This window comes from Ictidomys tridecemlineatus, chromosome 2 (assembly GCF_052094955.1).
Source record: "Ictidomys tridecemlineatus isolate mIctTri1 chromosome 2, mIctTri1.hap1, whole genome shotgun sequence".
NCBI lineage: Eukaryota > Metazoa > Chordata > Mammalia > Rodentia > Sciuridae > Ictidomys > Ictidomys tridecemlineatus.
Window position 1 is genome coordinate 80105790 of NC_135478.1, and position 12759 is coordinate 80118548.

Sequence of the window (12759 nt, forward strand, 5' to 3'; positions counted from 1 at the left end):
CGTGGAGGGGTCATGGACTCTAGAGATTCCCTCATGGTAGAACCTGCCCAGGATCTGTTCTCTCTCCACTGTATGTGCATCATGATACCTGTTAATCCCACAGAGGGTTGTGGGGTGTGCTCCGCAGGGGATGCTGCCAATTAACCTGCTAAGCCACACTCAAGATCATAGCCCTTATGGACTCTGCAGGTGGGGCAGGAGAATCTCCCAGCTAAGAGGATATGAATAGTCCTGTTGCTTCCTTAGATGTCCCTGGAGGGTTCATTTGTAGCCCTCAAGGAGACCTGAGAGGCAAGTCCCGGGCACATAGGCCACATACCTCATCCCTTGTAGGCCAGTGAGTACTGGAAGATAGGGGCTGGGCAAGTTGTGACTAGCCAGCTGTGTGCTCTCTGAGGACAAAGGGGACTGAATGTATCCAGGGAGACCTGAGGCCTCCACCAGGGTAGATGAGAGAAGCTGATAGTTGAGAACATATGGGGAGGGCACTTGATTGGGCTTGATGAAAGGGGAGGTACACTAGGGCCAACTCCTAGGTTCCTGGCTGGGTACAGCATGCAGACAGGTAGGGCCAAGAAATCTGGGTGTGGCCCCTCTTGGGATGGCCCACAATCTTCCCTTAGTCATTCTGGCCAATGCTGGGGAGGCAGCATACTCCATAGCCCAAGGAAAGAGCTTCTGGGGTGGAGGCCATACCTAGAGGACAGGTGGGCCAGCCTCCCAATGCCCAGACCTCCTACAAGGACTAGGCAGGAATACATGCAGCCCCTCCCATGGCACCATCAACCAAACTAACTCAAAGTGAATGGTGGGACAAAAGCCTCCAACTTTCAAGACAGAAAATTTTAAATGTCCCTCTAAGCACAAAGTTCCTAATGGCCATCCTCTATCCATGGACTTGAGCTAAACCTCAGTTTTCTCACTGAGAAGTGGAAACACCCCTCTCCTCTGGAATCCCCAGATGCTAGACCTGCCTGGAACCTATGCAGCCCCACCCTCATCCTACTATGACTTAGGTCTTATTTGGGCTCTCCACAGCTCGAACCAATGCTTTACTCCTCATAGAATGGCCAGCATAGACCTTGATGGAAAAGAACCTGTGTGGGAGAGGCCAGAAAAGAGTTCCTTCTATGTGCCTTCCACAGCCCAGCAGAGGTTTTTGCTCCAGGAATCTTTGTAGGGTACACATGCCTATCTCCTTTGGCTGCCTGGGTTCTACCCTGGATTTCCTTGGAGCAGGACAGGTAGGAAGGAGGCTCAGGGAGATAGGGGCCTCATTTCCGACTAAGGGGCCTGAAGTGCCATCAACAGTCTCAGTTTCCTCAGTGAGTTCCCAAGCTCAGGGCATGCAGTATAGGAGGTTTTTTAGAGTGCATGGGAAGGAGTCCCAGGAGCCGGCCAGAGCATCCAAAAGAATTTCTCAGGGTCCAGGCACTATAGGCAGCACTCCCTCACCAGTGAATCTACCTTCATACCATCCATGTACAGAAGGGAGGCTGGGGGTAGAGCCTGAAGCACACCAACTAGCCCATGCTAGACAGCCAGCCCTAAGGGACCCTGACTTTGGCATCTCTCAGAGCTGACTCGGGGGCATAGAGGAACCCAGGCATGGTTACATCTGTGAGAATGCTGCTTGTAACTGACAGTTGTTTCTTGGGCTCTCCCTATACGGGATGCTGCAGATATATCCACCCCAATTTTAATGGCTCTGTGCACCCTCATGCCAGGGTTAGACTGTTTGGGAGACATGGAGATGGGGTGACAGAAAATAGCACCTGGAGTTTCCCCCAGCAAAGGTGGAATAAAATGTTCTTACATGAGACCCTCTGGCCCAGACCCTGAAAGTAAGGAGAAAAAAGGGTGGAAAATAACATCTTATTGGAAATAATATGGTAGGCAAGGGTGTCTGTGGTCTTGAGCCAGGAGATGGAGGGGGTGATCTAATAAGGCAGGCCTGCCATGAGGAATAAAAGGGAATGGACAGGGAGAAGGTCAGACTTTGTAAAATGAACCTGTCTTTGGGGATAGGTAGAGTGGGCAGGCCAGGATTGTGGGGTTGGATGTCCAATACAAAGGATATGATATCACATAGACTGAATTTGGGGATCCTGGATGCCCAGTGGAGTCCAGCTGTTTACAGGGGTGATATGGAACTGTTAGGAGGAAGTAGCCAAGGGAGTCCGAGACCCTCTGTTCAGCTGCATAGGTTCCACATATGGCAGGGAGGTGGTCAGCATTCACTGAACCTTCCACATCTCAGAACCAGTGCAGAGCCCAGTGACAAGACAGGCTGAGCTGTATGTGGTGGGGGAGGGATAGGGGGCCAAGTGACCATGGTGAACATGGATTCTCAGCCAGCTTAAGACTTTTTCTGACTTCCATGTTACTATTTTTACTGAGCATCTACAGGGTGCAGGGTCTACTCTAGGCCCTGGGGCTGCTATGGGATGCTACAAGCCAATCTTTTTTTTTTTTTTTTTTTAGTGTCTCAAAAATCAGTAAAACTTTATTCACTTCCATTCTTTCACCATTAACAGAAAACTGGAGAAAGCAAAATGTTTTGTGTTTACAAAGATAAATGGCCTCTTTACCCAGAGATCAAAACCTCAAAGGACAACGGGGAAGATAAAAGCGCCCTCCCCGACATCCCCTGAGCTGATCCTTGTCATCTTAGACAAAGCCTTCAGTCCACTGGCCAGGGACCCTGAATATGACCAATTTAAGATGAGGGCCAAGAAATCAGACCAATCCATTCCTGTGATATAAAGTTGAACAGAAGCTACACCAAGGGTCAAGTGCCTGTATTCCACAGGACACAGGAACCAGGCAGCTACTTATAAAAAAAAAAACAAGATTCATTTCAGGCACAACTTTTTTATTTTTTTTTCTTGTTTTGTTTTTAAATCAGTAAAAGAAACTGGGTCCTAGAAGCTGCAGTGATCTAAGCAGCAGCAAGTTTGTGCATTTGTCCTTTTTTTTGTTTGTTTAAAAATGTTGAAATTATCACACTGCTGGCACACTTCATTTGCACGAAATTCTGCACCATATATACTAATTGTAGTACAGTTATTTGCCCCCCATCCCAGGGAAAAAAATACTACTCTGGAAGATAATTTTCACTGAAATCTAACCAAACTTTGTTAAGTGGATTGTGACAAGATTATAAATGATATGAAAAATAACATTTTAACATTTGGCCATCAACTTAAGAAAATGGTTTGCCTATACAAATTTTTGTAATTTTTAAAAGGTAATATATTCATATGGTCCTCAGAATTAAAGCATAATGAACAGGAAAGAAAAGGAAAAGAATGCAACTGAGTGCTAAGGCAGAACATTTTGCCAGAAGTAATGAATGTAGAATATATACTAAATATCAAGTGCAGAATTTCATAGGGCCAACAAGATAACAGTCTGTATTTTTCACTTACACAGGCGAAATGGATTTTGCAATTACCAGTTGCATTAAATGCACCAAATAAAGCTCCTAAAATTGATACTATAAGGCGCCACCATAAGTTTTCCAGACTGCAACTGTGCATAATTTTAAAATGGTTTCTTAAATTTATTAATTTTTTTAAACATAACACGAGGAAGGTGTTAAAACTGGTGTAATAGCTCAATAGAATAAGTATTCCAGATTTTGGGAGGGATGAAGAGGGAGATATTCAGAACCCTTCATCAGAATCCCCCCAACTTGATCATAGTGGGTTAATGATGTGCTTTATGGATGTGGTTAGTCAATGACACCAGCTTGACGAATCTTTCTTTCTGCACCAAATCCCATTGAGTTATCTGGTCCCCTTGGCTGACGAAGAACCATTAGGCGAGGAGCACTAGCATAATCCAGGGTGATGTTCTTCAAGCGATTGACCAACCAATCAGGTCGAGGAGCTGCAACAGCCTTGGGGCCCTCACAGACTCGCCAAACATTACAGGCACTGCACTTGCCAGTATGCTGATTAAGAATCACTGAGAACTCCACTTCATCTCCTGCCTGTAGCTCAATGTCATCTTGAACTTCTTTCACATGGAAAAAGAGCTTCTTGCTATCTCCTACTTCGTAGTTAATGAAGCCAAACTGATCTTTCACACACTCTACTGTGGCCCTGCGCAGGGGCGTGATGTTATAGGCCATAGTCTGTGCATTTTGGCCCAGGACACACAATTGGAACTTGACACTCTCCCCTTTCTGCAGGTAATCCCCTTTATTGGCCATTCCGACTATGCCAAAAGGATACACCTCACCTTTCATATCCCCCTCATCCACGATCTCAATCATTCCTTGATACTCAATCTGTGTTGGATCAACACCTCTGAGGGGGCGAATGACTTTACCAGAATAGATAGTGGGATCAGCTTCTTCAGTAATGCTATTCACTGAGTGAGTTTTGTTTACTTTTTCAGCACTGACTTTGTTGCCTTTGCCTTTGGACAAGCTGTATTCGACCATGTCCCCCAGCTCCAGGCTATCAACATCACCAGAGAACTCACTGTAATGGAAAAAGATTTCCTTATCATGATTGGCTGTTTCAATAAACCCAAAATTATCTTTCAGAGTTGCCACATAACCCAAGAGCCTCTTGTTGGAATTACGACCTAAAAGTCGCACACAAGTTGCAATCTGCTGTCCAGGCCTCTGTTTGTCACTAATACTAAATTCAACCTTATCTCCTATTTGAGGAGAAGTAGATCCTTCCACATCCTTGGCTTGAAAAGCAATGGTCAGTTTCACCCCACAATCATCGTAAGCAATAATGCCATCCTCAGCCTCCTTCTCTTTGCCTTTATTTGGGCTAGTGGTTTTAGGATTGGAAAAAGTGGCTTCTTTCTCTACAGTGCCCAGAAAACGATGATCTGAATGGGAATGGAATGAAACCGTGCCCTTGGGAAGTTTTTTAATCCTAATAGCATGATTTCTTTGGGCAGAGAGTATATCAGGAACCACAGTAAACTCTACTTCATCTGCAATATGGAGCTGGTTCCCATCCAGAATTTCACTGAAGTGGAAGAACATATGAGCATCACGATCCACACACTTGATGAAACCAAAACCATCTCTCATGGCAGCAATCACACCCATTTCTCTGGCTTCATTAGTGAACTGAAATGTATTTGATAGAACTTCTATGTTAGTTGCTCGTTCTAATTTGTCACGTCGGTCTGTTGAAATATTAAACCTAACATGGTCACCTTCCAATAGGGTCACCTTGGATTTTGTATCTTTGTCTCCAAGGGGAAGTTCTTTAGGAATCACAAAGTCAACTTTGATTCGTCCTGGCAATGGGTCATTCTGGTTTTTACTGGGTACTTTTGGGATAACTTTGGTTACAGTTCCTTTAAAATGTTCAATGCTGATGTCTTCAAAAATGACTTTCCCTTGAGGCAAAAGTCTGACATCTGTTGCAACTTCTTTACCATTTCTGTCCTTGATTGTGAATTCCACTTCATCTCCAGGCTGTAAGGTTTCTAGGTCACCTTTAAATTCACTATAGTGAAAGAATATCTCTTTTACAACATCACCTCTTTCAATAAAGCCAAATGCCTCCTTCATGGCACAAACTACTCCCTGACAGCGGGCTTGTTTCTTTTTCAACAGCATAATGTTACGAGCACTTACAGCACCAGTATGTTTATTGTTATCAATTACAAAATTTATTTTATCTCTGGTTTCCAGCTGAACATTCCCTTCAACATCTTCAGGGGTATATGTCAGATAAAACACTTCTTGTCCATTCATTCGTTCTTCAGGATGGATTTCTGGTTTAATCTTCACCAATTTAATAGCAATGGGTTTCCCAGTCCACCGGTCAGATGATACTTCAAATTCAACATCATCTCCTACTTTTAAGTCCTGCAGGTTGCCATTATATTGTGAACAGTGGAAGAAAAGTCTAGCTTGACGTTCTGAACACTGAAAAAATCCATAAGAGGTTAATAGTTTTTCAATAACCCCAGTTTCACGCAGTGCTGCTGAAGTACCATTGGGGTACCCATTGTGTCCATTGTTGTGGAGAGGTTTGGATCAAAGCTCATCTCGAAGTGATAATCAAATATTGCACTTTCAGTAGTATTTGCTGATTCTTCTTTTTCAGCACATGTTTCAAAGGATGAAAGTTGCTAGTATTAAAAAAAAGAGCGAGAGAAAATGATCTACCAAGCTAATAAAGAATACAACTGCTGATGCACCGGGCAATCTCACAGTACAGCACTGAAGAAAACAAAGACTACCAGCAGTGTTGGGAAGTGCTCTTTCAAAGCTGTTGAGTAGGCACAAACTTCTTGTTTTGGATCAAGTGTTGTGTCTTCATCTTAAGTGTATTCTTCTTTGGTCTTTTTGGTTGTTACGAGGTTTGTTCCTTGCCTGATCTGAACTTGAAGCAGCAGTTTCAGGTGGTAAAGTCTGTTCTGTTACACTTCATACCCAACAGCTCAGCGCCCCCTCTCCAGCGCCGCCAGAAGCAGCATAGCCCGGTACTTAGGAATTACAAGCCAATTTTCATCCTGGCTCTGCATGCAGCCCCACCCAATTCCCCAGAGCCCCACACCCAACAATCCCAGGACTTGGAGTATTTCCTACTCATGAGGGCACTGAGCCAGGAAACACCAGGGCAGGGCCATGGACTCTACCAGAGATATGGAAGACTATTAGACTCAGCTAATGAGACTGGAAGCTATGTAAAGAGGGTTGGAGAGAAGGGGCCCTGAAGCAACCCCTGCAGAGATGGCCATCCTTAGAGCTGAGAACCTGCTGGGTTACATAAATTATCTTGCATTTTCTGAAAGGGATTCCACACATACCAATAAAGCACGATGAACAAGAATAGTTTCTGATGTGCAAAATATTTAAAATACAGTGACAATAGAATAAACTGCAGCACAAAACACCTGGTATGGTGGGACCCAGCAGGCCAATGCACTCTGGAGATGGTGTAGAGTGATACAGGGGTGTGGGACTGTGGGCTCACCCTGCTGGCTGGGCATCCAGTGGTGGCTCTGTAACTGTCTGTGCTTTAAAGCACTTAACCCTAGGGGAAGATCACTTTCCTTCATTTGTCTGGTTCAGATTAGGGTCTGCAGACCAGGAATGAATGAACAAATAAGTAGATGGTGGTTAGCAAATGCAATATCTAGAATTTGGTCACAAGGAGGATGCTAGTGATGTTGATCAAGCTGTGGGTGCACTTAGCAACAGGGCAAGGACACTAAGAGGTTCAGAGACTGGCCCGTGAGAGAGTACTCATGGGGCTGGAGAGGAGGTAGGGTGTACAGTTCTTAGGGCTTATACCATGGGTGGTTACTGAAGGTTGAGCAGTCCTGCTTGAGGGTCAGAGGTCAGGGCTCACCAGGCTGGGTACCTGGAAGCATGAACTTCACTGATGAGACACAACCAAGTACCTAGGGCCCTCAGTAACCCTATGACAGGGTTAGGGTAGGTGTCACTTGCTCATACACTCCCTCCACTGAGGGCACACACACACACACACACACACATTCTCTCTCTCTCTCTCTCTCTCTCTCTCTCTCTCTCTCTCTCTCTCTCTCTCTCTCTCTCTCTCTCTCTCCCTTCTACTGACCTTTCTTCCAGATGCACAGACTGAGAACCCCTGAGGAGAAATTCTAGGCCACAGGCCCAGGACTGCAGGAGGGCTCATTCTGCCTCTCTACCATCCTGGCTTTGCCAGCTGGACCCCTCTTGGTGCTGTACTGACTGCCATAGGCATCCAGGCCACAAAGCCAGAATTTCAAGCCAGGGCAGGAGGAGCAGGGCAGGGGGGAGGGGGTGTGCTCAGGACTGGGTAGCATAGGGAGGGTGAGCCCAGTGCCTGAAGAGTTTTGGAAGTCTTGTATCCACAATCCCTGACCCTCACAGACAGCTTATCCCTTGCATTAAAATAAAGGGCAATAAATTGTGCTCCTCTATTCAGGGATGGACTCTTGGAATACCCTCCTCCTCTTTGCCCAACTCAGCTTCTACCCACACATATTCACCTTCCCCATCACTCCTGAGAACTAGGCTGTCCACAGAGTTCAGGGCACACCAATGCCATTGGCTTCCCAAATTCTTAAATTCAGAGCTCACTTCAATTCCTTATCCAATGGTAGGTGTGGGTACAAAAGAGAAATAGGAGGAAGCTAAGAAGGAAACTGCCAGACAAAAGGCCTGCCAAGAACTTCAGACATGTGCAAACAATGAGTTCCTAACTCCCAGGGAACCATGTTCCCAAGGAAATAGGTGCTCATAATTTCTAAGACCTTGCTGGAGGGAAATGACACAGGGCATCTTGCACCACAATTACAGGTGGAGATGTGTTTTATCTGAGGCTTCCACACTAAGGGGACTTGGGTTATGATGTACACACAGGTGACCAATTTGTGGCCTGAGAACATAGTGATCCTTTAAAGTGTGTGGCACAGAAGGTCACCTGCCATCTTCCTTTGGTGACAGGGAAGTCATTATTTATTGGGAGTATTTCATTCAATTGTGGACATCAGCAGGAAAAATAGGTCCTGTATTGGGACTTTCTCCATGAGGCAGTGACTAGCAGGGTTGGATATACAGCCACTCTCTGACCATGAAGGAATGGTGAGTCTGTGGCCCAGCCCCCTACCTGCTCATGCAGTACCTGAGCTCCAGTCTCTTTACTCTACCATGGAAGTTAGCAGGGTTGGGCTCAGGGCCTAAGATCATGCCTCTGTCACCATGGGCAGGGGCTGTGGAGGGGCCACAATCAGTGCCTCACTCCTCAGGGAGTTTTCTGTGGCTGCTGAAATAGATCACTGCAATACAGTGGCTCAAAACAACATGCATTTATTCTCTCACAGGTCTGGAGGTCAGAAGTCTAAAATGCATCCTGGGGATTAGAACCAAGGTGTTGGGAGGCCAGGCTCCTTCGAGGGACTCAGGAAGAGACCATTGCCTTATGTTTTCCAGCTCCTAGAGGATACCACATCCCTGGACTCCTATCCCTTCCTTCAGTTTCAAAGCCAGCTCTGCAGCACCTACAAATATCTTTCTGGATTTCTCTTCACCTCTCCTCTCCCCTCTCTCTTTCTCTTCTCTTTTCTCTCCCTCATCCCTCTTCTCTCCATTCCCCTTCTCTCTCTCTCTCTCTCTCTCTCTCTCTCTCTCTCTCTCTCTCTCTCTCTCTCTTTCACCTCCTTCCATTCCCACATTTCTTCTCTTATTCTGACCTCCCACCTCTCTCTTTTCCTTATCTTGGACCACCCAGATAAATTAGCATAATCCTCCATCTCAGGCCCTTTAACATCATCCTTTGGGGAAGGTCCCTTTTGTTACAGACCGTAATATATTCACAGGTTCTAGGATTAGGAATTAATATTCTTAGGGCCCCTCATTCAGTCTCAAGCTCAGCTTTGATCCTAATTCCATGGAGATCTGGGAAGACATCTCCCCAGTTTCTCTCCCTTTCTATGTCTGTCCATCCCCAATCTGGGTACTTCTGGGACAACCCCAGACTCAACCCTGCCCACATGTCTGGTCTTCCACAGTCCCTACTTTGTCTAGGATCACAGAGAAGGAACTATGATTTCAGTCATATCGCTGAGACATTTTCTTCCCATGACCCCCAGGTCTGCTTCTCTGTCACCAAGATGCTCTTGGAGGAAGATCTTATTAGGATCTTCAGTCTACAACGAAGACACCATGTTCCAGAGACTCTGAGTGATTTGTCAGAAGTAGATCACTGGGCTGTCACTTTCCTGCTCCTACCATTATCAGTGTGTCACTAAGGACTCCTGGACTCCATGTCCTCCCTTTCCAAGTTAAGCCCAGAATCATGTCCTCTCTGTACACTTCCCATGGTACTGATGGCCTTCAAGTGGCTTGATTCAAGGATCCTCTCACTGTCCTCCTCTGTTGTTCTTGGCCCTAAACACTCCATGTCACTCTCACCACTTTGAAATTCCTCACCCTCCTGGGCCCCTCTGTCTGGTCCTCTATGCTGGTGCTGCTCTGTCAGGACTATTGGGAACTGGCTCCCTGTGTACTCTGGGCCTTTTGCTTCTTTGCCTCTTCAATCCTTAGCCTTGCTGGGGCTTGAAGGCTGCCAGAAACTGTAATTTGGCTTTCCTGGTGACAGCCCTGCCCCAGGATGGGGTTACCATTCATTCTGAGTCCCTACTGGAGGCAGGCACCCTGTGACAAGGGCTGTGTCTCTAGCAGCCTGTCCCTCAGAGGTTCAGCTGGGTTCTGGACTGGACCTTACTGAGCCCTCCATGTTTGCTGTTTCACTGTAACATTGCTCCCAGTTCTGTGCAGATATGATGCCACCTGCCACCATCTGTCAACAGAGTGACCTTGGCTGAGGGTTGCTTTCAGGAAAATGCTGAGCTGGTATCTGACATGTTTTATATTTTGTGATTCAGACCACCTTGGAGGCAGATGTCCATACTCCCACACCTTGTGAATGAGGAGACAGAGGTTCCAAGAGTGAAGACAGGTCGTGTGAGTCCCACAGCTACACAGATGGTGAGCATCTGGGTCCATTAGCCCAAGGGCAACCCAAGGTGACTACGTCTTCCCCCATGCCTGACTGTAAGGGCCAAGCCAGCTTAGGTGGCGTAGGTGTTAAAGACCACATGTATGTTGGGTCACTCTTCCTCCTAGGCAGGCTGTGCCTATACAAGGCCAAGAGAAGATTCTGAGCATATGAATATTTGTGGTTCTGTGGAGTTGGAGGACCTGGATTCTTCTGTCTACCCTGGCTCAATGGATCCACAAAGCAAACTAAACAAGATATTTGTGTGCCTATTTCTGAGATGAGAGGATGGAGGCTCCAACAATAAGTGAATGATCCAGTCAGGGTCACAGTGAATTGTGGGGTGACCTATCCCCAGGCTCTTTCCACATATCCTCATCCCTGTGACTCCTTGTCATTTAATCATTAGTTCACTCACACATTCATTTAACAAGCCCTGAGTGAGCATAGATGTAAAATGGACCAAGTGCTGGGTGGAGGGACATGAGGACCACCTGCCCTGGAGGAATTCACAAGCTGCTAGGGGACAATTTGGAATTTACTACTTCTCCCCTCCTCAAGTTCCTGGAGGTCAACACCATTGAGGCAGACCAGGGAATGTCAGATACAGGAAAGGAATCTCTCCATAATCTTGAGAAGAATTTAACAAAGAGAAGCATCTATGAGATGCCTCATCTGCCAGCCATGGGCCACTTAGGGCAAGTCACAGTACCTCATTGACCCTCCAGTGACTCTGAGATGTGGGGGCTATGATTGCCCATTTCACAGATGAACGCAGAGACATACACAGTCTACCCAGGTTCTACATAGCCCAAAGGCAGCGGATCCAGACCTAATCCCACCCATCTGCTCCCATCTCTGTGCCCAACCCAGACCTATATTTTCCCTAGGGAGTAATAGCCCCACCACACAGGGCAGGTCTATGCTGGGTAAGCCCCTCATTGTACAAGGAAGAATGTCAGCATCCAGTAGCTGATGGCTATGGGCTGAGACAAAATTCACAAAGTCGGAAGAGGGAGGGAGACTGGCTTCCTCTACAGCAAAAGTCATAGCCCAGAATGGCATGAGTCGTTGTTGGGGAGCCCTAGGGAGCAGACTCTGGGGCTGTAGAAGAGGGACAATGAAGTGGCTGCTCTGGCCTGGGAGATGGGAAGCAAATGGCTGTTTGGGGTCCCTGGGGAAGGGAGAAACAGAGCCAGCAGCTCCTGCTGAATTGAGCTGGGTGACAATCTCATCTGCCCCAACCCCCCTGTGAGATCTGCAAAGGCACCAGGAGAATATCCTCCTCCAGGTCTGGACAGGAGACACCCATATCCTTCATCCTACAGTACTCATGGCCCCCAGCATATACTTCCCAACACACAGGTCCAAAACAAAGTTTTCAAGCCAACTAGAAATTTGAACTTCTAGAAGTATGGATGACATAGGCATTGTCCCCTGGAGTGCCCACTGACATTTAATGACACAGCATAATGTTAGTGGACTTTTCCCTTTCTTCCTGACACATCAGCTTCTTCACCAGGGTCTATATCACTCCTGGGCCAGTTTTCCTGTCTCACACCTCATTTCCAGAGCATTTCCCTGCTGCTGTCTGAATCCTTGAGATCTCACAGAAACCCCAGACTTCATCCCCCATTCAGGATGGGTTTCCATGGCTCTGAAGAAGCCACATGTCTTGGCCTTGAATCAATGCTCCCCCTTGAGGCTCCTCAATGAGATATGCATGAGGAACAGTTCCAAATCAACCTGGATTCTCAGACACATGAGATTGGATGATTTTTCCTGAATACCTACCTAGTTACTTCGAATCTGAAACCTAATCTGTTAGGGCAATAGTTCCACAGAACCACTCTAGACCAGAGCAGCTCTATGAAGAAGGGCTCTAGCCCTAGATCCTGGGTTTCCTCAGACCTTCCTAATTTGTGCCTGTTGTACTCACATAATTATTACTAGTGTCTTCTCTACTCCCAGAAAATTCCCAATATAGATGATGAATTTTTATCACTCTATCTCAAATAACTGTCAAATGACTCAATGATGATCATGATGAGAAGGAAGAATGAGATAAGGTCAAGGATGGTGATCATGACTGAATGATTTCCCTCAACTCATAAGATCAGCTGTCCTTATCTCTAGGCTGGATCTTTCCATTCCACAATGTTCTTTCTTCCTTTTCTGAGGGCCAGGCCTGATGCTGAATGCTAATAAACCCCACATGTCAATGACCTTGTAGATGAAAAAGATGGCATAAAAGATA

At 46.3% G+C, this 12759-nt stretch overlaps 1 pseudogene; it reads right to left on the minus strand.

Annotated features, from left to right (window-relative positions):
- Positions 1-3596: 3596 nt before the first annotated feature.
- LOC101975023 (cold shock domain-containing protein E1 pseudogene) lies at positions 3597-6051 on the minus strand (annotated as a pseudogene).
- Between the last annotated feature and the right edge of the window lie 6708 nt (positions 6052-12759).